Raw genomic sequence first — 26519 nt, 5'->3', positions numbered from 1 at the left:
AGTATTCAGGAAACGGCAAGCCACGTCTCCCTGTCTGATCATTTCTTTCCTGTTTACAGGTTCGTATCGTGCCCGAAATAGAATATAATAGCAATCACACCCATTATATAGCATAGACTAACCATTACGGTTGGAAAGTGAAAGCGTACAACATTGTGTTGTACAGTAAATTACACTTTTGTAAGTATTTGTTTACGGCTTTAGCAGCATGCTAAGGTTAGCATGTTAGTTTGGGTCACACACCTCCTATGCTCTGTGATGTTAGTGATCGGCTCCACCGTTATTCTGTATTGTTTTAGTATCTTGTTTCTGCCATAAAGTGTTTCCGTGAATTCAGTGCACATGTCAAGATGGTGCTGATTACACCATTCTTTCAAGCTATTTGAGATTTATAGATTTGTCCTGTTGGAATTCATTTTAAGATAAGATAACCTTTATTAGTCCCACACGTGGGAAATTTGTTTTGTCACAGCAGGAAGTGGACAGTGCAAAAGTTATGAAGCAAAAATTAGGATACAATAAGAATAAATACAGTACACAACTGTACAGAATAGAATAAAATAAAATACTATATACAGTAGAATAAAATAAATATACAATAAGATAAAAATAGAATACAAATATAAATGCTATATACAACTGAGTAAAAATACAACGATGACAGAAAGGATTATTGCACTTAGTATTATTGCATATGTATGGATGTGTATGCTTGATCAGTTAAAGTCTTTATTATGGAGTCTGACAGCAGTGGGGAGGAAAGACCTGCGAAATCTCTCCGTCCCACACCGCGGGTGCCGCAGTCTCCCACTGAAGGAGCTGCTCAGTGCTGTCACAGTCTGCTGCATGGGGTGGGAGATGTTGTCCAACAGTGATGACAGCTTAGCCACCATTCTCCTGTCACTCACCACCTCCACTGGGTCCAGAGGGCATCCTAGAACAGAGCTGGCCCTTCGGATCACCCTGTTCAGTCTCTTCCTGTCCCCAGCAGAGATGCTGCCGCCCCAGCAGACCACACCATAAAAGATAGCAGAAGCCACCACAGAGTCATAGAAGGTCTTCAGGAGTGGGCTCTCCACTCCAAACGACCTGAGTCTCCGCAGCAGGTACAGCCTGCTCTGCCCTTTCCTGTAGAGGGCGTCTGAGTTATGAGTCCAGTCCAGTCTATTGTTCAGATGAACACCAAGGTACCTGTAGCTGTCCACAGCCTCAATGTCCATACCTTGGATGTTCAGTGGTTGCAGTGGAGAATGCTTGTGCCTGCGGAAGTCTACCACTAGTTCCTTGGTTCTACTGGCGTTGATCTGGAGGTAGTTCAGCTGGCACCAGTCCACAAAGTCTTGGGTTTGAACCAACCATTTTGAACCAACCAACCAACCATTTTGAACCAAGTCTTACAAGAAAATTGGTCATGTTTATTAGATTTGGAATGTGTTAATTCCCTTTAGTCTAGATTGTAACAGTTGGTAACACATATGGAGAATGTGTGTGTGAGCTATGTTAAGAATAAGTAAATACACAGTTGTAATACTGTAAAAGTAATGAAAGGAGTGCATAATTGTGAATTTGAATAAATAATGGCGGAGTATTCAGGAAACGGCAATCCACGTCTCCCTGTCTGATCATTTCTTTCCTGTTTACAGGACACATATATAGCTGTCTACAGGTGCTGCCACCCGGTACCTGTAACACGTACATTTCAACACTTTGGACAGTTCCCACACTACTTTTGTTGTGCATGCTGGAGTCAGTCTGACCTTTTCAAACCATAAAAGGAGAGACCCGGGGTCAGGCCCCCACTTTGACCAGAGAGAGAGACACAGAGACACAGGTGAACTGCAAAATTCAAAACAGGAAATGGCAGTTATCACCCTTGAAAAGTTGCATCAAGAAGAAGAAGAAGACGCTGAACATCTAAAAATATCTACAACAGATTAAAGCATTTGAAAGTCATGCCAATGAGAAATAAGAAAAAACAAAAACAAATGCCAAATTGCACAAGAACTGCACTAAAAATCAGTGGCAACATGCTTTACGGATGATGAATCCATATTTGAATAATGGAAAATTATGGAGTTATGAAAAAAGAAAAGTACCATCAGATTTTGATCCACCATGCAATACAATTTAGAAAACATCTGATTGGCAACAGCTTCATGTTTCAGCAGGAAAATGATGCCAAACACGCTGCAAATGCAGTAAAAGCATACCTGGATAGACAAATGAGTGCATCTGGTTATTAGATATTGGAAATAAGCCTCAAGTCAGGTCACTCATTTCACGAAAACATGATGCTTTTTCTAGTAATAATAAACCAGTGATAAACAACGAGACTTCACTCTTTCTGCACTCTGAGCACAGCTGCTCTTTAAAAGTATTTTTCCTCTGAAAGAACACAGTTATCCTGCAAAATTTCTCCTTGTGATCTTTTAAAAAGATTTTAATCATGTAATAAGAAACTTTGGAGTTTTTCTTATTTCTCTTCTTCCAAACACAATATGAAAATAGATTTTTTTATTCAATTTTTTTTATTCAATAGAGACAGAGGACATGAGTTGAACATGAGCAGGCCAATGACTTGCAGCAAAGGGGACATGCTGCTTAGGTCAGCCAAGACAGTCTTTGTTTTGCCGCCATCTTGTGGATAAATGTTTTACCTGGGTGCAAAGACTAGCCAAGTGAATACAGACAGCCAGTGATGTGTAAACTGTGTCCTGCCACAGGCGACTTTAAAGTCTGCCTTATCAGTGGGTTATACATATATGCTGAGGTCAAAGGAAAACTAAATATACACACACCAGCACTTTGGTGAATTAACTCGAGTCTTTGCTTTAATCTGTGCTAAGTACAGTAGGAGGTTTGGTAGTACATATGAAGATAAGTTCACACATGCACAGAAACATCAGAAGACACATGAAAGTATAGATATTTCTATTTTAGAAAAAAAAATCCATCGTATCTTGTTTTTTTCTTTACGTTTCTTTGAAGCTGTTTAATATAATCTAAGTTGTAGCTCGTTTGTGCAAGTGTCTCTCTTTTTTTCCTTTGATGCTTTTGATGATATGTTTTCCCTGTTCTACCAGACCCAGTGAAAAATGCAGGGAGCTTTCCTCTAGTTTAATATTCTTCAGGCTGCAATAGGTTTCTGCTCAACCACTCTGCTCAGAATATATGTCTTATTCAGTTTTGAGAGTGTGGTAAACCATGTTTTATCTTTGCAATCATAAATTCTTTTTACATTTTGTTTTGCTTTGAATACTACAGATATTATTTGTCATATTATCGGTAGTGTTTGTAGTTGAATAGTGTTATATTATTATTATGTGTTAGGATTTGATCAATCCATGACGTGCACAAATGCATTCACAATGGTCTTTAAAAGCAAATACATTTTTTCTCTCTAACAGCTGCTGTATTTACTTTCCTCTTCAGTCCTTCCTGTACTTGGTCAACCTCCTCTCCTCTTCCCAGTCGGTGTGGCAACTGCTGGGCCGACAGTCTTTGGCCAACAAAAGCGAATACACCCTGAGGGAGATGCCAACCTCCATACCTGTAAGTGTTTTTCTTCTTCTTCTTTTCCACACACTGCAGTTTTTTTTGTCATCCATCTGAGGGCATGTTTGCACTTTTTAATTGGCCTCCAAACACCACCCACCCATTTGTTTTACTTCAAACGCATTCAAATAAACCCTCTCACACTGAGACTGATATACGTTCTCCACCTTACTCATTGTAAATTTCCACACAGTTTTCGTTTTGCACCCTATCCGGTGCATTCTTGTTCAAAGCCTCTCATTTTACTCCACAGGATTTGATTGACAGACTGATTGCCGTGAATTCGGATGGGAAGATTCATTCTCTCTTCCACTACGAAGAGAGTCACACATTCGGCCTAAGGTGGGATTCATTTTTTTTTTTCATATTACTTAACATCAGTGGGGAAGTACACGATATCAGATTATCACCTGGTGACTGCACACACACTTCAGCCTCTGGCAATAGGAGACTGGCATGGTTCTTTATACTTTGATTACCCAGCATTGAAAGGCTGATGAAAGGATTTCTCTGGATAAGAGAGAAATAAGCTGGTGTGTGTGTGTGTGTGTGTGTGTGTGTGTGTGTGTGTGTGTGTGTGTGTGTGTAAATACTCACATCAGCCTGTACTTTGCATTCTGTGAGAGCCGTATAAAATACAGCAATGCATAAGTGTTTTGAATGAATAGAAATGTGACACATGAGAAGGTGTGTCTGTGACTGTTCCTGTATAACTTATTTTCAGACTAGTTAACAAGTTATGCTCTGGTCATTTGATGTTACCAAGATAGATGTCCTTTTGTAATATAGTTAAATTTTCTTTGTACATTTCATTTATCCACCATCATACATTAAGCCAAGAAGAGTTCATTATACTAACAAGAGGTATCAACGCTGGGCCAAAGTGCAGCACGTGGTTAAAGTTTGTAATCCAGCCGGGGTGTAAATATCACTCAGCAGCCAGTCGCAGAGATGAAGCAGGCAGCATCAACACATAAATCTACTCTACCCGGCTTAAATCAAAAGACCACCTCTGACTGAAAAGCTGTAGATTTTACTTTTTTGCACAAATTAATTCAGATTCACACTAATTCTGTTCACAGCTCCAACAAAATGAGGAAGAGGAGGGGGAGAAACACAAGTAGATTGAAGTACAATTGGATGAAAGTCGAGGAGAAGGAAGTTTAGGATGAGGAGGAAGAAAAGCAGCAGGAGCATCTTTAGGGATCCCTATGATGTCATTGAGGTTTATTTCATTAATATTGTCCTCTCACAAAGAAAGATGACTTGTTTTAGTTCACCTACCTACTTCCTGTATTAAATAGTGATGTGCAAAATGTTGTGGAAAACCACGGAGCAGGCACGTATAGTGCATCTGCAGGTAAATGAACATCAGATCTCTCAGACTAAAATCTGTATTATACTTTTAGTCTTAAGAACATATGTTGTATATTTATCACCCTTATGATAAAACCCATGTCAGCCATTGGTTTATGGACTTTGTATTTAGAAGCCTCAACATTTGCTTTATTGCTATCGCTATGTTGTTTTTTGTGAGCCTTTTAGGACCATATTAGGACGAGGGATCAGAATCTGGAGTCGTGCACACTACTGTTTCATTTAGCGTGTATCCATAAGATTTGTGCAGCAGATCCAAGTTGTGCCTTGAAAACAGGAAGGTTGTCTGCATAGAGGAGAACTTTAATAGCAGGCTTGTACAAAGTGAGGCTTTGTGCTCACATTTGCTGCAAACACGCGTTTTAATTCTGTTACCCTGTTTTGATGCAGAATTGAGTTGAAATCAGGCACCTTCTGTTTTAATGTGTTCTTGTGAATTGATTGTGTATCGCATACATTTGATTTGACTTTCTGCGAGACAACAGTCGTCCGCTGGCCAAAAAAAGTTTTCCAAATACCTCCACGTGATCAAGCCTGGATTTAGAAAACAATAGCAAAAAAAATCTGCACCTCCTGCTTCACATGCAATTTGTGTTTGTGTGTTCAGAGGCGGCGGCGAGAGGGGAGACCTCGGCTCATCCAGCTGGAGAGCCTGACCAGGAGGAGTCGAACATTAACTCTGCTCTTCCAGGGCACCCTGCAGACTTGGCTGCTGGCATTGGCGAGGGAGTGCGGCCGCCGCTGGGATGACGTGAACGCCAATCATAGGTCGACTGCAGGTATGCGAGTCAGACCTTCTCAGGAGGGTTTCACTTTTCTCTCTTCTTTATAATTGACCCTTGTTTTCTCTCTCAGCTCCTTGTCTCAGAGTGGGAGGGATTTGAAGCACAAAGGGAGGAGCTTGTCGTTTGGTTGGCTGATATGGATGTCCACCTGAGTGAGGTTGACCAGCTGACAGGAAACACCTGTGAAAAACTGAAACAACTGCAGGTGTGGGGTTGTTTTGATATGACATATATTTGATATGATACATACGTCATCCTAAACTGGACTAACAAAGAACCATGAGTCCAACATGAAACTTACCTTGCATAAGCAGGGCTCGCAAAATTTCAAAATCCCTGGTAGCCCTTCGGGCAGGCACTCTTCAGTTTTTGGTAGCCCAAAATAAATTTAAGAAGCCCAAATAAAAAAATAAAAAAAGGAGGACAGTTTTTTGATTGATGTTTTGTTTCCTTTACAATATTGTAAAGGAAACAAAACATCAATCTAAAAATATTTAAAACTCTTAGACTGTTGGAATTGGTTCTCCACTGATATAGAATTGCCAGTTTCAAGTGTATTTTGTCACAACAGTAAGAAGTCTCCAAAGGTTGATTCTGTTCATCTGAATGTAGCGTTTTCAGTGGGAAAAATGTCTCATCACTCATCCAAGTGACTTCTTCAGTGTCAGCTGACTGCAGGTTTCCCCAATCTTATAAACAGTATATTTGCATAATGACTGAAAGCAGACCCCTGAAGGAACAGTGGGCTTGGAGGTCAGTTCCTTCATCACGATTATGCAAATTCTCATGACCATTAATCAACAACCACTGATCAAAGACCCATGAGTAGAAGGAAGAAAGAAGTGCCAAGATACAATTGTCAGAAGTGGGATTCGAACCCACGCCTCCAGGTGAGACTGCGACCTGAACGCAGCGCCTTAGACCGCTCGGCCATCCTGACACATTGCAGCAGCCAACTAGTTGAATAATCCCACGCAGTTGCTGATTTCCATTTGACATACTTGTATGTTAAGTGCATGTAATAAACAAATAAAAATAATTACTAAGAAAATATATTGATTTAAAAGTTTGTGTTAAATGTTGTAAGTCAGATCGAAATAGAAAGATCAGGTGTGGTGGACAGGAATGATTAGATGTCAACAACTTGATTGGATGGCCAAAGTGTGAAATGTGACGTCCTGTGAGGGAAGCGTGAAAAAGCGTGAGCAGGTATAAAAAGACATTCTGGGTTCTTCTATTTTGTCTTTTGCGAGATGAGCAGTTGGGAAGGTTGGATCTAAGAGGTTCACAGTTGAAAGTTCAAGCAGACACGCTAGAGGGGGAACCACAGCCCAACCTGTGAACTGGTTTCAAATGAATGCCCAGCTGCTTTCCTGTTGGGTGATTTTCATCAACACAGAACACGGGGATAAATGCATTTTTGGTTCCATCCTCTCTCCTCACCAAGGAAATGTCCTACTTTGAGTTTGTCTCCACCTGCTGGGCGGTGGCGTGTTTAGAGTGGAGGATGTAGTTGCAGCTGTCCTGCAGGTGGAGGTGGTGCCGGACAAGCAGAGCAGCAGATTTGTGAGTGTTTTGGACTTGAATTAAAAAGACCAAGACATGCTGATGAGGTTGCTGTGTGATCTAGAGACAAGTATAAGGATGTGTATAAAGATTGGGTCTAGCTGTATTGCTCAGGCTGCGCTACAGCATCTATTCACAGGTGCGATCCCACTACTGAGCGACACGGGGGCTTTGACCTGCTCCGTCTCCGACCTGGGCACCCCTCCTTAGGTGACCTGGTGGTCTCAGGCTCCCCCAGGATCACCATATCAATGCCGAACGCAATGCGGACACCCGATCGACATAGCCTGCTGCAGCTCAGAGCTCCTGAGCTCAAACAATCCTCAAACCTCAGCCTCGCGGTAGCTTGGATTACAGGCACGCGCCACCGCACCCGGCGTGAAGCACTTACGTTAACAGGGCTTTTAACCATATCTGAGGTAACATCATGACACTAACCTGCTGCCCATCATTAGCAAAGTTGTAATGATGGGCAGCAAAGATGAGGAATGAATGGTGCACAATTGTTATATGCAAGTTTTTAGAAAGCTCGTGGTTAACCCAAGAGTATTTTGTCACAATATCAAGAAGAGTAAAGCTTCAATGTCAGAAGTGGGATTCAAAGCCACACCTCCAGGGGAGACTGCAACCTGAACGCAGCGTCTTAGACCGCTCAGCCATTCTGACATTGCAGTGCCAGTTTGGTGGAGGTTACCACTGTTAGATACTTTGGAAGAAACACACATTATCCTTCTCATAACACATATAGCAGCTGTTCAGCCATGGAAACGTAGTGCGAATAATCTACAATGTCATGCATACTGATCATTTGGCTGAATACTTTTAGGCAGGTTGCCATGACATGACAGTTCACACAGTTTCACATCGGTTCCATGGTGTAATGGTTAGCACTCTGGACTTTGAATCCAGCGATCCGCGTTCAAATCTTGGTGGGACCTGCTTATTGGGAGGTGAAACCATACTGCATGTCACATAGTGGTAACTTGTTTTTGGTCGCCAAGCGGTCGAAGGCACTGCGTTCAGGTCGCAGTCTCCTCTGAAGGCGTTTGTTCAAATATAGCAGCTGTTCAGCCATGTAAACACATACTACGAAGCTCGTGGCGCCCACTTTCTGTGCTGACTTTGAGGTCGGAAGAGGTTTGGAGCTGTACAGTTAGTGAGTCAGCAGAGTGTTTGTGACTTTTGCGCACAAGCGCACCTCAGCACTCGGATACTCCAATCTGTAACTTTGTGTGGGTTGTAACTGAATTTCAGACAGCTCTTTAGTACCACATAGTGACTGACAAGTGAAGGAACTCTTTAGTGATTGACAAGTGTTTTGTAAAGGCAGACGTCATGGTTAGCTGCTTGATTTTATAAAGCTCTCACAGAAAACACAAGTCATACAGAAATTCAATGTGCCAGAGAAGACATGCAGTATGGTTTCACCCCCCAAAAATCAGGTCCCACCGATTTCACCAGATTTCACTCCATAAGAGTTTCCTCTTTTCAAAACTCTCCCAATTCATCCAGTGACCCTGCTTGGCCAGCGCTATGGCTCTGGCGTGTCTTACTGTTTCCTCCTTTCGACACACCTCCTCCACCACCATTTTTTGACGTTCGGTTACAGATGCCTGTTGCCACCGAGGTTGCCAAGACCAAATCCTTCTCTGCCCTGTTGGACGCGACCCACCATGTCATTATGGCTCAGAGCCGATTTGGCCTGTAGCACAGACGTGGCTGTGGTCCACTTCCTCCCTGTTGCTAGGGTGGGAGCAGCGCCCCTCACTATGGGGTCCCGGGAGTCCTTGAGTGACATCTCAAGCCTCACTCAAGGAGTGCAGTGTTGTTAATCCGCCTGAGGTCATTAGCCAAGTTTTGCCTTCGTTTGTCAAGTTGCCAGGTATCATTGAGGTCTACATTATACCACCGTCCCAGGCTCTTGATGGACATCTCTTAGACTGTTGGAATTGGTTCTCCACTGATATAGAATTGCCAGTTTCAAGTGTATTTTGTCACAACAGTAAGAAGTCTCCAAAGGTTGATTCTGTTCATCTGAATGTAGCGTTTTCAGTGGGAAAAATGTCTCGTCACTCATCCAAGTGACTTCTTCAGTCTCAGCTGACTGCAGGTTTCCCCAATCTTATAAACAGTATATTTGCATAATGACTGAAAGTAGCCCCCTGAAGGAACAGTGGGCTTGGAGGTCAGTTCCTTCATCACAATTATGCAAATTCTCATGACCATTAATCAACAACCACAGAGAGTTAATCCCATACAGCTTATGACAAAATTTGATCCGAAGTGATTGATGGCCCTAATCACGACCTTTTGACCTCCCGCCCCTCCCCCCCGGAAGCGTGTAATGAGCGTGACGAATCGCATCCGGAGAAGGGGGGTGGGAAACCCCCCGCGTGACGAATTGCATCCTGAGAAGGGGGGGTGAACCCCGGAAGCGCGCCATCTGTTGCTAACCGTGTCGAATTGCATCCTGAGAAAGGAGGGGGGGAACCTCCGGAAGCGCGTCATCTGTTGTTGGGAAAAAAAGTTTTTAGAGGGAGGGGGAAACCTCCGGAAGCGCGCCATCTGTTGGAGGGGAATAAAAAAGCAGAGAGGTGGAGTCCGTCACAATTTCTAAGGCACAGACACAAGATGGATTTCCTTCTGCAGCCCTGCAACGTTCCTGTGTCCGATGAGATCTGCTCTCCCAAAGAAGAAGGCTTTGAATATGACATATTCAAATACAGCATATTTACTATGGAAGGCCTCGATCCGGACCTTATGACCCTACCGGAAATACTCCGGAAGTGTCTAGTCATTTTCAGACCTGTTGCGTCATGTTCCCTAAGCACAGCGGTGATGCAGCAGATGATTCTGTGATGTATAGAGAGACAGAGCGGATGTAATTTTACTTTCTTAAGCTGCACCGGCGTTTGTAATGGAAATAAAGAGTGACTTCCTGTAGAGATTTCAATAGTATTTTATTTTCCTATAATACAGACGCTGTAAAAAACCTTTAAGATACACCATAGCTTGTGATGAAAAGAAGAACTTTCTATCCGCTTGTAACCTACAGGCTGCCTATGTGTAAAAAACGAATAAATATCCCTTAGTGAATACTACTTTTCCTTTTGAGAGACTGAAAAACAAACCAGCGACAGGCGATCTTGTTTCACTCACACACACACACACACACACACACACACACACACACACACACACACACACCCCGCGGGCCAAGGAGGAGTTTTTTTCTTCAATACTTTAACAATAAGTTTTCTCAATAGATAGAAAATGATGACGCTGAGGAGTCAACATCCGATATTATCATTGCTTGTAATTTCGTACATCTCCCCATAAAACAAGTCTTAGTGGAAAAAAGCTCATTTTCGAATAAGTTTATTAAAGCACCCCCCCTCTGTGGAAAAGAGTCAACCATGAGGCGAGTTTTGTCAACAGCAAGAACAACTGTTGCCCATAAAGTAAAACAAATATCCGCCTCAAAGTCGTATTTTACCGTTGCAGAATGTGGAAAACAGACAGCCCTCACAGGAGGCACCATAGTTAAAATATTTAAATTTCAACTAAATTTGTAGTAATGATCGGATTTCCTCACTTATCTACACCACACTCCTTGTCCTTGATTTCTTATCGTTTCTTATCGTTCCTCTGTCCCTTAATAGAAACCACATATATAGAAACTATCCTCCCTTTCAGTTGTCTTTTGCACTTCCATATCGCAAAGCAGTTACTGTAGGTTATTTTCTGCTTATGCATTAATGTAATTAATTAACTTATTTATCCTTAAGTAAGGTAATGACTTGAGTTCTAATGCTTTTTGTCTCTTGAGTTAGCTGTCAATGTGGGATTTTTTTCCCCTTTTGTTCAGTTAAAGCTGCCTTTCATTCTTCAACACAGTTTAAACTCTAATAGGTAAGCTTTCTTGTAATTTCTTAGTTCTGCAGGCTTCTTGAAAGACATCCGAGACTCTTCTTTGGATGCTGGCTGCCTTTTGTTTTGTTTTCTGTCAAGATGATCCCACACTGCTTCGATTATCTTGAGGTTCGAACCCTGGAGAGATCAATCCATGACTGATGCGTTGTTTCATCCAGGCATACTTTGACTACATTGGCAGTATGTTTGCGATCATTGTCGTACTGAAAAATGAAGTTGAAGCCAATCAGACACTACGTGGTATTACATGGTCGATCAAAATCTGGTGGAACTTTTCTACATTCATAATTTGATTAATTTGGATAAGAGCTCCAACAACACTGGCTGAAATCCAGCCTCAAAGCACGGTAGAGTATCCACGCTGTGTTAAAGACGGCTATAGACATTCACTGTTGTATCTCTCTTCGGACCTCTTCCATGCATATTTCAAATTTGGAATCATTACTCCATAAGACATATTACAGCTGATTTCTTTTTCCAGTCAATTTCTTGTGTAATTTGGCACACCTCAGCCTTATTTTTCTCTGTTCTCCTTCCTTAAGAATGGCTTATTAACAGCCACCCTTCCAACTCAGATAACTTTTGATGAGGTTTCATGAAATGTTTACAGCACTTGAGTTACTCGCCACGGCCATCCTAAATGCTAAAAACACTAAACTTTAATTCTAAATTACGTAATTAACGTTAACCAGAAAAAACAAGCCAAAGTCGAAATGTTGCTGAGCTGACCTGTGGTATGCTATGTCTTCTAAAGCACGTATAATGTAAACAGAACTGGTCTTTGCACAGAAGCCTGTGGAGCTTCATAATTAACCTCAGTGTGTGAAGAGGACTCTCCATTTAATAATAGCTGTAATAAAATGTTATGGCCGACGGTGTTAAACGCTGCACTTGGGTCTAGCAGGGAAGATTTCAACTTTTCAATACGAATGAAGGCTGCAAACTGATTAGATTAATGTCTGATGATCTTTTCCGTGCTTCTTCAAGTTTGTAACACCAAACATATTAAAGGATGATGTAAGGCTCACAGGAAGAGTTTAATTAGACACACATTTACTATTTTCTTTATACTCTTTCTTTCTTGACATGTTTAATATGATTACTATCAGAGGAGAAAATGAACCTTGTGTAGTCTAAAAACTTTTTTATTTAATCAAACTGTAATGTTGTTGAACTCTGACGGACGTGTCTTTTAATCTTGTCAACAAATCCTTAATCATCTAAATCTGCCATTTATCATCTTGTAAAATGTTCCCTCTGCTTCTGTTGCACATCTCCCCCCGACACTCTCTGCTTCACCAGCCCTGTGCAGCTGGTTCAACCCCTGCCTGCCTCCTTAAACTGGGGTGTTTAAATCTCTTTACCTCTGTTGTGAACTTCACACAAAGTTTGTGGTAACAAAATCAAACTGACGAGGATCTCGTTTGAAAAACACACACACTCACGAGACAAAATAAAAACAGACTGCTCAAAGCAAAAGCAGAGCCCTCACAGCTGGTAGTACAAACACAGTGACAACATGCGTATTAGATACCCTCAGTGCCAGAAGCATAAATATGAAAAAGGTGGGATCACCAAGAATATCCTAAAAATGGCGTTGAGGTGGGTGTTACAGTGAAAAAAACAAAAAGCAGCCAAATTTTCATCTGAAAATGTTGAATTTTAGTAAAAACAATGCTCTGTAGTTTGATACTGTCGTTACAGACAAAGCAGATGTTTAAAGCCTTTGAACGCTCATTTAAAATGCGCTCATTCTCCTTATCAGCTGGAAACATTAAAGCCGTAAAATGACTTTTTCAAACGGATAAAAACTATTGAACAGCAGCAATGATGAGCCTGTACCAGAATTTGAATGTACATGTGTTGAAGGTGCGGGTCTTGTTGAATTATTAAACATACTTTCTTTAATTTTTCAAGCCACAAAAACAACAACTTTTAATTTTCTTCTGCTTGAGTCTCGGCCTCGGGTAGCTCTACTTATCATTGCTCAATCAGTTGTCTGTTTGTGCTACTTTTTCAAGGAGCAGCGGATTATTGGTAAGGGTGACTTTATGTGTTTAGCTACTTAAGTGGTAGTACTGTGGATAGTTTTACCTTACATACATAGATCTACCAGTACAGCTTCTGAGGTAACTGTTTACAAAATGTTATAATCTATTCAAAGGTTCTTTGCAATTTTACATTGATAAACATTATCCTTAACACATTTGACCCGCATAAAGTGCTATGGCCATCACACTGTCATTTAGAATTGTTTAAATAACTCGTGTCTTAAGTCCTTCCATCAAACAGAAAATAAAAAAATAAAAAAAATAAAAAAGTCGCATGGATCACTTTATATTTCTAACATTTTGTGATATAAAGTCGTTCATAACAAACTGAAAGGCTGGGAGTTTAAAATGCAAACCGATGGAAGCAGCAGTAGAAGACTATAATGTCACAGAGCACACGGTGTCTATTATTGTGTAGACAATTATAAATAAGAGCTTAATAAAGATGCTTAATTTCTTAAGAAATAAACAGGTGGAGGGATCTTTATCAAAAGTGGATGTTGCATCTGTGGCTAAACCACTGTACCCAAAAACTTTAAAAATCTACTGTGTGTGAGGCTGTGTAAGTAAAGCTTGCCCTTCACACCCGCGTGTAACAAACCATTTGTTGGGGGTTGTGGATTTGACACCTCAGCATTGTGAAAGTGGGGAAACATGTTTCTGGCTGTGCATAAGATTTCTGCTTACAACTTAGAATCTCAGTTCTAAATGAAATTCAGATGTTTTTTAAGTATGGCTAATGTATTATTTGACTTCTAAGGCACGCACACACACACGCACACACACGCACACGAACAACAACACCAACACAGAGAAGAAGAAGAGGGGGTCGGCAGACTATGAATAAATCTACATACTCTGATATATGGTATGTGTTTTATAAAAACCTACTCTACACCAGCTGAGGAAGTAATTAAACACAATGTTTTGCCAAGTTTCCCCTCTGGGAAAAAGTCTGTCTTCATTTATTCAGTTATTGTACTAATGTATGCACATTTCTATGCTATTAAAGGTACTGAAAAGCTTTACTTACACAATACTTTGGGTACTGAGTTGACTTACAACAAAGATTATGCTGAAATGCTGAAAAAAAAAAATATATATATATATATATATTATAAACTATATAAATAAAAAGTACTTTTAATAAATTAAATTATTTTTTCACATGAAAACAATATTTATATTAATAAATTCTCGTTTAACAGAAATCTCTGATAATGTTTGTGGTGTCAGCTTTTTCCTTTTCAAACTGTGCGAGAGAAGAAGTATCTCATGACATTCACGCCTAATGTGTTCAGCATATTCTGCACAGTCTGCATCGTCACTGGTACCTGTTTAAGGCTGACGGGGGGTTGAACAGCAGGCTCTGGACACGGGCCCCAGTGAGGAACCTGAGCCCTGATGATGGGGAGGGTGAGTGCAAACACCAGAGCCAAAGGTAGCTTCATGGTAAAGATGTGGCTTTATTACCTAAAGAGAGTATGAAAGAAAAGCAGGTAAGGTAACACAAACCAAAAGAAACATGGCCAACGCAAACAAGATTACTGCTACATCAACTCAGGCAACATTTTTCTTGGCAGAAATAATCTAATATTAACTAATTTATAGTTTAATCCTTCGCATGTATCTCCACAGATTTCTCTTACCTCTGTGTTCCAGTGGTTCAGATATGTGCTCTGTCTTTAGAGATAGAGAGACAAGGCCGTGTGACCGATGGTGACATGGAACTGAATCTGAGCCCCAAAGAGAGAATAAGAGTTATGCTTTTGCACCATATTGTGTTTTCACCGTTCTTTCATAGCAAGAAGAATGATTTTCAGTCAAATGATCCCTACAATCAGTATATTTAATTTCAAAATCAGCCACCCTGGAAATCAACCTGCCATCTGGATAATTGTCAGATACTTCTTCCACCACAGGTACTTTTGGATCTTAGGTCCACAGGAGGCAAGACTGTAATACAGGTACATCAGGACATGGATCATCGCATTCATATGTGCACCAAAGAATGCTGCAGTAGAAGAAACAATAAGTTTTTAATTTTGTTCTGCTTACTATAGTTAAAAAAAAATCTTAAACTGAGTTGCTCTGAACTCCTGCTGTCTGTATCCAATAAAAAGGCAATAGTTGAGGGGGTGGGAGATACAAACAAGTGTAGGTCCAGGGGCCCATGAATCCAGATTAAACTATCCAAGCTACATATGACGATACTATGCTTGTGGGTTTCAGTGAAATTTGTCATCTAGCTTCCTCATCAGTGTTCAGACTCAGTTTACTCTCAGTCACAATCATCTACTTGCAAATATACATATAGCTGCACCTGTGTTTACTAATTAGCAAGTGATAGCGTGTTATCATGCTAAATACATACTGTGAACATGATAAACATTGTACCCAATAGTAAACTTCAGCGATTAAATGCTATTACTCTCAACATGTTGCCTTGTTGGCATTAGCACTTAGCTCAAAGTGCTCCTCTGCCAATGGTATACCTTTACAGAGTTGCTAGCATGGCTGTTAATATGCAGATGCATATTATAAAAAAAATAAAAATAAATAAGCTCAACAAACAACAATAATGAATACATTAACCAGTAGTGAATAAAAGGTTTATAGACAAGTAGCTCCACATGTTTGGTTTAGCTTCCTGAAGCATCCACCAAGGCATTTGTGTCTCTTCCCAGCCCTCACCCAGTATAAACCACAAAACTACAGAGCCGATGAAGGCTTTATCAACAGCAATGCTGATAAATTCATATATATATCATATAGCTGATGTCTGCTGTGTTGTAAGCTACTCACACTGTCCTCCTGCCACCCACTTGATGCCAATCCACCAGAGCGTGAACATGGAGCAATGATGGTAGACGTGCAGGAAGGTGACCTGGTTAAATTTTTTCCTCAGGATGAAAAACACAGTGTCCAGATACTCAATGCCTTTGGAGATGAAATACCTCCACAGAGTTCCTGCCACCTGACTCCCGCAGAAATAAAGAAGGGGAAGAAAAAGACTGTTAACATATGAACATATATGATCAAGAGCTACATGTGTGTGAACTCTGATTTTGGAAATCCTAACCTCGACCCGAGACTGACTCACTTGTGGTTTCTGTTTCAAACTACGTCATAGAGCAACAGGAAGGAAGGTGAAACTGAACACCATTCAACTCCGGCTTGTACTTTTTTCTGATAACAGACCCGTGCTCTAAATGTATGGATGCCTCTCATGTTTCTAAAAGCTCTCTGAGTGACGTGTCCCTGGCAGGCTGACTGTAATTTTCTGAACCATGGGTACAGTGGAGAATTATTAACAGGTAGGGATCTGGTTCCAAGGAAACTAATTATTGTAGACACAAAAGTCTTAAGATAGTAAGTTACATAAACAGCTGAAGTCCCACTACTATATTCAGAGTTTATCTATGCAAGCGTGTGTGTGTGTGTGTGTGTGTGTGTGTGTGTGTGTGTGTGTGTGTGTGTGTGTGTGTGTGTGTGTGCAGTCGGGAGAGTTGGGGTATCCAATTTCCTTTTTTTGAATGCCTTCTTGTGAACGCTGTCTGTTTTCCACATTCTGCAACGGTAAAATACGACTTAGAGGCGGATATTTGTTTTACCTTATGGGCAACAGTTGTCTGGCTTTGTTCTTGCTGTTGACAAAACTCGCCTCATGGTTGACTCTGAGAAAAAAACTCTTTCCCACAGAGGGGAATAAACTTATTCGAATATGAGCTTTTTTCCACTAAGACTTGTTTTATGGGGAGATGTACGAAATTATTTACCGGGTTACAAGCAATGATAATATCGGATGTTGACTCCTCAGCGTCATCATTTTCTATCTATTGAGAAATCCCATTGTAAAAGTAATGAAGAAAAAAACTATTCTGCCGTCTCACTCCTCCTTGACCCGCGGTGTGTGTGTGTGTGTGTGCCTTCTGTTTTCCGCATTCTGCAACGGTAAAATATGACTTTGAGACGGATATTTGTTTTACCAAATGGACAATTGCTGTTGACAAAACTCGCCTCATGGTTGACTCTTTCCCACAGAGGGGGGTGCTTTAATAAACTTATTCGAATATGAGCTTTTTTTTCCGCTAAGGCTTATTTTAGGGGAGGAGATGTACGAAATTATTTACCGGGTTACAAGCAATGATAATATCGGATGTTGACTCCTCAGCGTCATCATTTTCTATCTATTGAGAAAACTTATTGTTAAAGTAATGAAGAAAAAAAACTCCTCCTTGGCCCGCGGGGTGTGTGTGTGTGTGTGTGTGTGTGTGTGTGCCTTCTTGCGAACGCCGTCTGTTTTCCGCATTCTGCAACGGTAAAATACGACTTTGAGACGGATATTTGTTTTACCAAATGGACAATTGCTGTTGACAAAACTCGCCTCATGGTTGACTCTTTCCCACAGAGGGGGGTGCTTTAATAAACTTATTCGAATATGAGCTTTTTTCCCCGCTAAGACTTGTTTTATGGGGAGATGTACGAAATTATTTACCGGGTTACAAGCAATGATAATATCGGATGTTGACTCCTCAGCGTCATCATTTTCTATCTATTGAGAAAACTTATTGTTAAAGTATTGAAGAAAAAAACTCCTCCTTGGCCCGCGGGGTGTGTGTGTGTGTGTGTGTGTGTGTGTGTGTGTGTGTGTGTGTGTGTGTGTGTGTGTGTGTGTGTGTGTGTGAGTGAAACAAGATCGCCTGTCGCTGGTTTGTTTTTCAGTCTCTCAAAAGGAAAAGTAGTATTCACTAAGGGATATTTATTCGTTTTTTACACATAGGCAGCCTGTAGGTTACAAGCGGATAGAAAGTTCTTCTTTTCATCACAAGCTATGGTGTATCTTAAAGGTTTTTTACAGCGTCTGTATTATAGGAAAATAAAATACTATTGAAATCTCTACAGGAAGTCACTCTTTATTTCCATTACAAACGCCGGTGCAGCTTAAGAAAGTAAAATTACACCCGCTCTGTCTCTCTATACATCACAGAATCAGCTGCTGCATCACCGCTGTGCTTAGGGAACATGACGCAACAGGTCTGAAAATGACTAGACACTTCCGGAGTATTTCCGGTAGGGTCATAAGGTCCGGATCGAGATTGAATATGTCATATTCAAAGCCTTCTTTGGGAGAGCAGATCTCATCGGACACAGGAACGCTGCTGGGCTGCAGAAGGAAATCCATCTTGTGTCTGTGCCTTAGAAATTGTGACGGACTCCACCTCTCTGCTTTTTTATTCTCCTCCAATAGATGGCGCGCTTCCGGAGGTTTCCCCCTCCCCTCTAAAACCTTTTTTTTCCCAACAACAGATGACGCGCTTCCGGAGGTTCCCCCCCTCCTTTCTCAGGATGCAATTCGACACGGTTAGCAACAGATGGCGCGCTTCCGGGGTTCACCCCCCCTTCTCAGGATGCAATTCGACACGCGGGGGGTTTCCCACACCCCTTCTCCGGATGCGATTCGTCACGCTCATTACACGCTTCCGGGGGGGAGGGGCAGGAGGTCAAAAGGTCGTGATTAGGGCCATCAATCACTTCGGATCAAAGTTTGTCATAAGCTGTATGAGATTAACTCTCTAACCACTGATCAAAGACCCATGAGTACCAGGAAGAAAGAAGTGCCAAGATACAATTGTCAGAAGTGGGATTCGAACCCACGCCTCCAGGTGAGACTGCGACCTGAACGCAGCGCCTTAGACCGCTCGGCCATCCTGACACATTGCAGCAGCCAACTAGTTGAATAATCCCACGCAGTTGCTGATTTCCATTTGACATACTTGTATGTTAAGTGCATGTAATAAACAAATAAAAATAATTACTAAGAAAATATATTGATTTAAAAGTTTGTGTTAAATGTTGTAAGTCAGATCGAAATAGAAAGATCAGGTGTGGTGGACAGGAATGATTAGATGTCAACAACTTGATTGGATGGCCAAAGTGTGAAATGTGACGTCCTGTGAGGGAAGCGTGAAAAAGCGTGAGCAGGTATAAAAAGACATTCTGGGTTCTTCTATTTTGTCTTTTGCGAGATGAGCAGTTGGGAAGGTTGGATCTAAGAGGTTCACAGTTGAAAGTTCAAGCAGACACGCTAGAGGGGGAACCACAGCCCAACCTGTGAACTGGTTTCAAATGAATGCCCAGCTGCTTTCCTGTTGGGTGATTTTCATCAACACAGAACACGGGGATAAATGCATTTTTGGTTCCATCCTCTCTCCTCACCAAGGAAATGTCCTACTTTGAGTTTGTCTCCACCTGCTGGGCGGTGGCGTGTTTAGAGTGGAGGATGTAGTTGCAGCTGTCCTGCAGGTGGAGGTGGTGCCGGACAAGCAGAGCAGCAGATTTGTGAGTGTTTTGGACTTGAATTAAAAAGACCAAGACATGCTGATCAGGTTGCTGTGTGATCTAGAGACAAGTATAAGGATGTGTATAAAGATTGGGTCTAGCTGTATTGCTCAGGCTGCGCTACAGCATCTATTCACAGGTGCGATCCCACTACTGAGCGACACGGGGGCTTTGACCTGCTCCGTCTCCGACCTGGGCACCCCTCCTTAGGTGACCTGGTGGTCTCAGGCTCCCCCAGGATCACCATATCAATGCCGAACGCAATGCGGACACCCGATCGACATAGCCTGCTGCAGCTCAGAGCTCCTGAGCTCAAACAATCCTCAAACCTCAGCCTCGCGGTAGCTTGGATTACAGGCACGCGCCACCGCACCCGGCGAGAAGCACTTACGTTAACAGGGCTTTTAACCATGTCTGAGGTAACATCATGACACTAACCTGCTGCCCATCATTAGCAAAGTTGTAATGATGGGTAGCAAAGATGAGGAATGAATGGTGCACAATTGTTATATGCAAGTTTTTAGAAAGCTCGTGGTTAACCCAAGAGTATTTTGTCACAATATCAAGAAGAGTAAAGCTTCAATGTCAGAAGTGGGATTCAAAGCCACACCTCCAGGGGAGACTGCAACCTGAACGCAGCGCCTTAGACCGCTCAGCCATTCTGACATTGCAGTGCCAGTTTGGTGGAGGTTACCACTGTTAGATACTTTGGAAGAAACACACATTATCCTTCTCATAACACATATAGCAGCTGTTCAGCCATGGAAACGTAGTGCGAATAATCTACAATGTCATGCATACTGATCATTTGGCTGAATACTTTTAGACAGGTTGCCATGACATGACAGTTCACACAGTTTCACATCGGTTCCATGGTGTAATGGTTAGCACTCTGGACTTTGAATCCAGTGATCCGCGTTCAAATCTCGGTGGCATCTGCTTTTTGGGAGGTGAAACCATACTGCATGTCACATAGTGGTAACTTGTTTTTGGTCGCCAAGCGGTCGAAGGCACTGCGTTCAGGTCGCAGTCTCTTCTGAAGGCGTTTGTTCGAATATAGCAGCTGTTCAGCCATGTAAACACATGCTACGAAGCTCGTGGCGCCCACTTTCTGTGCTGACTTTGAGGTCGGAAGAGGTTTGGAGCTGTACAGTTAGTGAGTCAGCAGAGTGTTTGTGACTTTTGCGCACAAGCGCACCTCAGCACTCGGATACTCCAATCTGTAACTTTGTGTGGGTTGTAACTGAATTTCAGACAGCTCTTTAGTACCACATAGTGACTGACAAGTGAAGGATAACTTTAGTGATTGACAAGTGTTTTGTAAAGGCAGACGTCATGGTTAGCTGCTTGATTTTATAAAGCTCTCACAGAAAACACAAGTCATACAGAAATTCAATGTGCCAGAGAAGACATGCAGTATGGTTTCACCCCCCAAAAATCAGGTCCCACCGATTTCACCAGATTTCACTCCATAAGAGTTTCCTCTTTTCAAAACTCTCCCAATTCATCCAGTGTCCCTGCTTGGCCAGCGCTATGGCTCTGGCGTGTCTTACTGTTTCCTCCTTTGGACACACCTCCTCCACCACCATTTTTTGACGTTCGGTTACAGATGCCTGTTGCCACCGAGGTTGCCAAGACCAAATCCTTCTCTGCCCTGTTGGACGCGACCCACCATGTCATTATGGCTCAGAGCCGATTTGGCCTGTAGCACAGACGTGGCTGTTGTCCACTTCCTCCCTGTTGCTAGGGTGGGAGCAGCGCCCCTCACTATGGGGTCCCGGGAGTCCTTGAGTGACATCTCAAGCCTCACTCAAGGAGTGCAGTGTTGTTAATCCGCCTGAGGTCATTAGCCAAGTTTTGCCTTCGTTTGTCAAGTTGCCAGGTATCATTGAGGTCTACATTATACCACCGTCCCAGGCTCTTGATGGACATCTCTTAGACTGTTGGAATTGGTTCTCCACTGATATAGAATTGCCAGTTTCAAGTGTATTTTGTCACAACAGTAAGACGTCTCCAAAGGTTGATTCTGTTCATCTGAATGTAGCGTTTTCAGTGGGAAAAATGTCTCGTCACTCATCCAAGTGACTTCTTCAGTGTCAGCTGACTGCAGGTTTCCCCAATCTTATAAACAGTATATTTGCATAATGACTGAAAGTAGCCCCCTGAAGGAACAGTGGGCTTGGAGGTCAGTTCCTTCATCACAATTATGCAAATTCTCATGACCATTAATAAACAACCACTGATCAAAGACCCATGAGTACCAGGAAGAAAGAAGTGCCAAGATACAATTGTCAGAAGTGGGATTCGAACCCACGCCTCCAGGTGAGACTGCGACCTGAACGCAGCGCCTTAGACCGCTCGGCCATCCTGACACATTGCAGCAGCCAACTAGTTGAATAATCCCATGCAGTTGCTGATTTCCATTTGACATACTTGTATGTTAAGTGCATGTAATAAACAAATAAAAATAATTACTAAGAAAATATATTGATTTAAAAGTTTGTGTTAAATGTTGTAAGTCAGATCGAAATAGAAAGATCAGGTGTGGTGGACAGGAATGATTAGATGTCAACAACTTGATTGGATGGCCAAAGTGTGAAATGTGACGTCCTGTGAGGGAAGCGTGAAAAAGCGTGAGCAGGTATAAAAAGACATTCTGGGTTCTTCTATTTTGTCTTTTGCGAGATGAGTAGTTGGGAAGGTTGGATCTAAGAGGTTCACAGTTGAAAGTTCAAGCAGACACGCTAGAGGGGGAACCACAGCCCAACCTGTGAACTGGTTTCAAATGAATGCCCAGCTGCTTTCCTGTTGGGTGATTTTCATCAACACAGAACACGGGGATAAATGCATTTTTGGTTCCATCCTCTCTCCTCACCAAGGAAATGTCCTACTTTGAGTTTGTCTCCACCTGCTGGGCGGTGGCGTGTTTAGAGTGGAGGATGTAGTTGCAGCTGTCCTGCAGGTGGAGGTGGTGCCGGACAAGCAGAGCAGCAGATTTGTGAGTGTTTTGGACTTGAATTAAAAAGACCAAGACATGCTGATGAGGCTGCTGTGTGATCTAGAGACAAGTATAAGGATGTGTATAAAGATTGGGTCTAGCTGTATTGCTCAGGCTGCGCTACAGCATCTATTCACAGGTGCGATCCCACTACTGAGCGACACGGGGGCTTTGACCTGCTCCGTCTCCGACCTGGGCCGGTGCACCTCTCCTTAGGTGACCTGGTGGTCTCAGGCTCCCCCAGGATCACCATATCAATGCCGAACGCAATGCGGACACCCGATCGACATAGCCTGCTGCAGCTCAGAGCTCCTGAGCTCAAACAATCCTCAAACCTCAGCCTCGCGGTAGCTTGGATTACAGGCACGCGCCACCGCACCCGGCGAGAAGCACTTACGTTAACAGGGCTTTTAACCATGTCTGAGGTAACATCATGACACTATCCTGCTGCCCATCATTAGCAAAGTTGTAATGATGGGCAGCAAAGATGAGGAATGAATGGTGCACAATTGTTATATGCAAGTTTTTAGAAAGCTCGTGGTTAACCCAAGAGTATTTTGTCACAATATCAAGAAGAGTAAAGCTTCAATGTCAGAAGTGGGATTCAAAGCCACACCTCCAGGGGAGACTGCAACCTGAACGCAGCGCCTTAGACCGCTCAGCCATTCTGACATTGCAGTGCCAGTTTGGTGGAGGTTACCACTGTCAGATACTTTGGAAGAAACACACATTATCCTTCTCATAACACATATAGCAGCTGTTCAGCCATGGAAACGTAGTGCGAATAATCTACAATGTCATGCATACTGATCATTTGGCTGAATACTTTTAGACAGGTTGCCATGACATGACAGTTCACACAGTTTCACATCGGTTCCATGGTGTAATGGTTAGCACTCTGGACTTTGAATCCAGCGATCCGCGTTCAAATCTCGGTGGCATCTGCTTTTTGGGAGGTGAAACCATACTGCATGTCACATAGTGGTAACTTGTTTTTGGTCGCCAAGCGGTCGAAGGCACTGCGTTCAGGTCGCAGTCTCTTCTGAAGGCGTTTGTTCGAATATAGCAGCTGTTCAGCCATGTAAACACATACTACGAAGCTCGTGGCGCCCACTTTCTGTGCTGACTTTGAGGTCGGAAGAGGTTTGGAGCTGTACAGTTAGTGAGTCAGCAGAGTGTTTGTGACTTTTGCGCACAAGCGCACCTCAGCACTCGGATACTCCAATCTGTAACTTTGTGTGGGTTGTAACTGAATTTCAGACAGCTCTTTAGTACCACATAGTGACTGACAAGTGAAGGATAACTTTAGTGATTGACAAGTGTTTTGTAAAGGCAGACGTCATGGTTAGCTGCTTGATTTTATAAAGCTCTCACAGAAAACACAAGTCATACAGAAATTCAATGTGCCAGAGAAGACATGCAGTATGGTTTCACCCCCCAAAAATCAGGTCCCACCGATTTCACCAGATTTCACTCCATAAGAGTTTCCTCTTTTCAAAACTCTCCCAATTCATCCAGTGACCCTGCTTGGCCAGCGCTATGGCTCTGGCGTGTCTTACTGTTTCCTCCTTTCGACACACCTCCTCCACCACCATTTTTTGACGTTCGGTTACAGATGCCTGTTGCCACCGAGGTTGCCAAGACCAAATCCTTCTCTGCCCTGTTGGACGCGACCCACCATGTCATTATGGCTCAGAGCCGATTTGGCCTGTAGCACAGACGTGGCTGTGGTCCACTTCCTCTCTGTTGCTAGGGTGGGAGCAGCGCCCCTCACTATGGGGTCCCGGGAGTCCTTGAGTGACATCTCAAGCCTCACTCAAGGAGTGCAGTGTTGTTAATCCGCCTGAGGTCATTAGCCAAGTTTTGCCTTCGTTTGTCAAGTTGCCAGGTATCATTGAGGTCTACATTATACCACCGTCCCAGGCTCTTGATGGACATCTCTTAGACTGTTGGAATTGGTTCTCCACTGATATAGAATTGCCAGTTTCAAGTGTATTTTGTCACAACAGTAAGACGTCTCCAAAGGTTGATTCTGTTCATCTGAATGTAGCGTTTTCAGTGGGAAAAATGTCTCGTCACTCATCCAAGTGACTTCTTCAGTGTCAGCTGACTGCAGGTTTCCCCAATCTTATAAACAGTATATTTGCATAATGACTGAAAGTAGCCCCCTGAAGGAACAGTGGGCTTGGAGGTCAGTTCCTTCATCACAATTATGCAAATTCTCATGACCATTAATAAACAACCACTGATCAAAGACCCATGAGTAGAAGGAAGAAAGAAGTGCCAAGATACAATTGTCAGAAGTGGGATTCGAACCCACGCCTCCAGGTGAGACTGCGACCTGAACGCAGCGCCTTAGACCGCTCGGCCATCCTGACACATTGCAGCAGCCAACTAGTTGAATAATCCCACGCAGTTGCTGATTTCCATTTGACATACTTGTATGTTAAGTGCATGTAATAAACAAATAAAAATAATTACTAAGAAAATATATTGATTTAAAAGTTTGTGTTAAATGTTGTAAGTCAGATCGAAATAGAAAGATCAGGTGTGGTGGACAGGAATGATTAGATGTCAACAACTTGATTGGATGGCCAAAGTGTGAAATGTGACGTCCTGTGAGGGAAGCGTGAAAAAGCGTGAGCAGGTATAAAAAGACATTCTGGGTTCTTCTATTTTGTCTTTTGCGAGATGAGCAGTTGGGAAGGTTGGATCTAAGAGGTTCACAGTTGAAAGTTCAAGCAGACACGCTAGAGGGGGAACCACAGCCCAACCTGTGAACTGGTTTCAAATGAATGCCCAGCTGCTTTCCTGTTGGGTGATTTTCATCAACACAGAACACGGGGATAAATGCATTTTTGGTTCCATCCTCTCTCCTCACCAAGGAAATGTCCTACTTTGAGTTTGTCTCCACCTGCTGGGCGGTGGCGTGTTTAGAGTGGAGGATGTAGTTGCAGCTGTCCTGCAGGTGGAGGTGGTGCCGGACAAGCAGAGCAGCAGATTTGTGAGTGTTTTGGACTTGAATTAAAAAGACCAAGACATGCTGATCAGGTTGCTGTGTGATCTAGAGACAAGTATAAGGATGTGTATAAAGATTGGGTCTAGCTGTATTGCTCAGGCTGCGCTACAGCATCTATTCACAGGTGCGATCCCACTACTGAGCGACACGGGGGCTTTGACCTGCTCCGTCTCCGACCTGGGCACCCCTCCTTAGGTGACCTGGTGGTCTCAGGCTCCCCCAGGATCACCATATCAATGCCGAACGCAATGCGGACACCCGATCGACATAGCCTGCTGCAGCTCAGAGCTCCTGAGCTCAAACAATCCTCGCGGTAGCTTGGATTACAGGCACGCGCCACCGCACCCGGCGAGAAGCACTTACGTTAACAGGGCTTTTAACCATGTCTGAGGTAACATCATGACACTATCCTGCTGCCCATCATTAGCAAAGTTGTAATGATGGGCAGCAAAGATGAGGAATGAATGGTGCACAATTGTTATATGCAAGTTTTTAGAAAGCTCGTGGTTAACCCAAGAGTATTTTGTCACAATATCAAGAAGAGTAAAGCTTCAATGTCAGAAGTGGGATTCAAAGCCACACCTCCAGGGGAGACTGCAACCTGAACGCAGCGCCTTAGACCGCTCAGCCATTCTGACATTGCAGTGTCAGTTTGGTGGAGGTTACCACTGTTAGATACTTTGGAAGAAACACACATTATCCTTCTCATAACACATATAGCAGCTGTTCAGCCATGGAAACGTAGTGCGAATAATCTACAATGTCATGCATACTGGTCATTTGGCTGAATACTTTTAGACAGGTTGCCATGACATGACAGTTCACACAGTTTCACATCGGTTCCATGGTGTAATGGTTAGCACTCTGGACTTTGAATCCAGCGATCCGCGTTC

At 42.7% G+C, this 26519-nt stretch overlaps 1 long non-coding RNA gene and 5 other non-coding genes across 6 annotated transcripts; 2 read left to right on the top strand and 4 right to left on the bottom strand.

Annotated features, from left to right (window-relative positions):
- The first annotated feature begins 3427 nt into the window (after window positions 1-3427).
- LOC143421934 (uncharacterized) lies at window positions 3428-5923 on the top strand. Its single transcript, XR_013101535.1, has 4 exons — window positions 3428-3552; window positions 3809-3897; window positions 5540-5711; window positions 5788-5923. It is a non-coding gene; the product is annotated as an uncharacterized LOC143421934 (long non-coding RNA).
- A 651-nt stretch (window positions 5924-6574) lies between these two features.
- trnal-cag (transfer RNA leucine (anticodon CAG)) lies at window positions 6575-6657 on the bottom strand. The gene has a single exon. It is a non-coding gene; the product is annotated as a tRNA-Leu (tRNA).
- Window positions 6658-8149: 1492 nt separating this feature from the next.
- On the top strand, window positions 8150-8221 carry trnaq-uug (transfer RNA glutamine (anticodon UUG)). The gene has a single exon. It is a non-coding gene; the product is annotated as a tRNA-Gln (tRNA).
- Window positions 8222-18900: 10679 nt separating this feature from the next.
- Window positions 18901-18983, bottom strand: trnal-cag (transfer RNA leucine (anticodon CAG)). The gene has a single exon. It is a non-coding gene; the product is annotated as a tRNA-Leu (tRNA).
- A 2915-nt stretch (window positions 18984-21898) lies between these two features.
- Window positions 21899-21981, bottom strand: trnal-cag (transfer RNA leucine (anticodon CAG)). Its single transcript has one exon. It is a non-coding gene; the product is annotated as a tRNA-Leu (tRNA).
- A 2921-nt stretch (window positions 21982-24902) lies between these two features.
- On the bottom strand, window positions 24903-24985 carry trnal-cag (transfer RNA leucine (anticodon CAG)). Its single transcript has one exon. It is a non-coding gene; the product is annotated as a tRNA-Leu (tRNA).
- Between the last annotated feature and the right edge of the window lie 1534 nt (window positions 24986-26519).

Source organism: Maylandia zebra, linkage group LG14 (assembly GCF_041146795.1).
Source record: "Maylandia zebra isolate NMK-2024a linkage group LG14, Mzebra_GT3a, whole genome shotgun sequence".
In the NCBI taxonomy this organism is placed as follows: Eukaryota; Metazoa; Chordata; class Actinopteri; order Cichliformes; family Cichlidae; genus Maylandia; species Maylandia zebra.
Note: the sequence above shows the minus strand (reverse complement) of the source record. Positions and strands in the feature narration are given on the sequence as shown.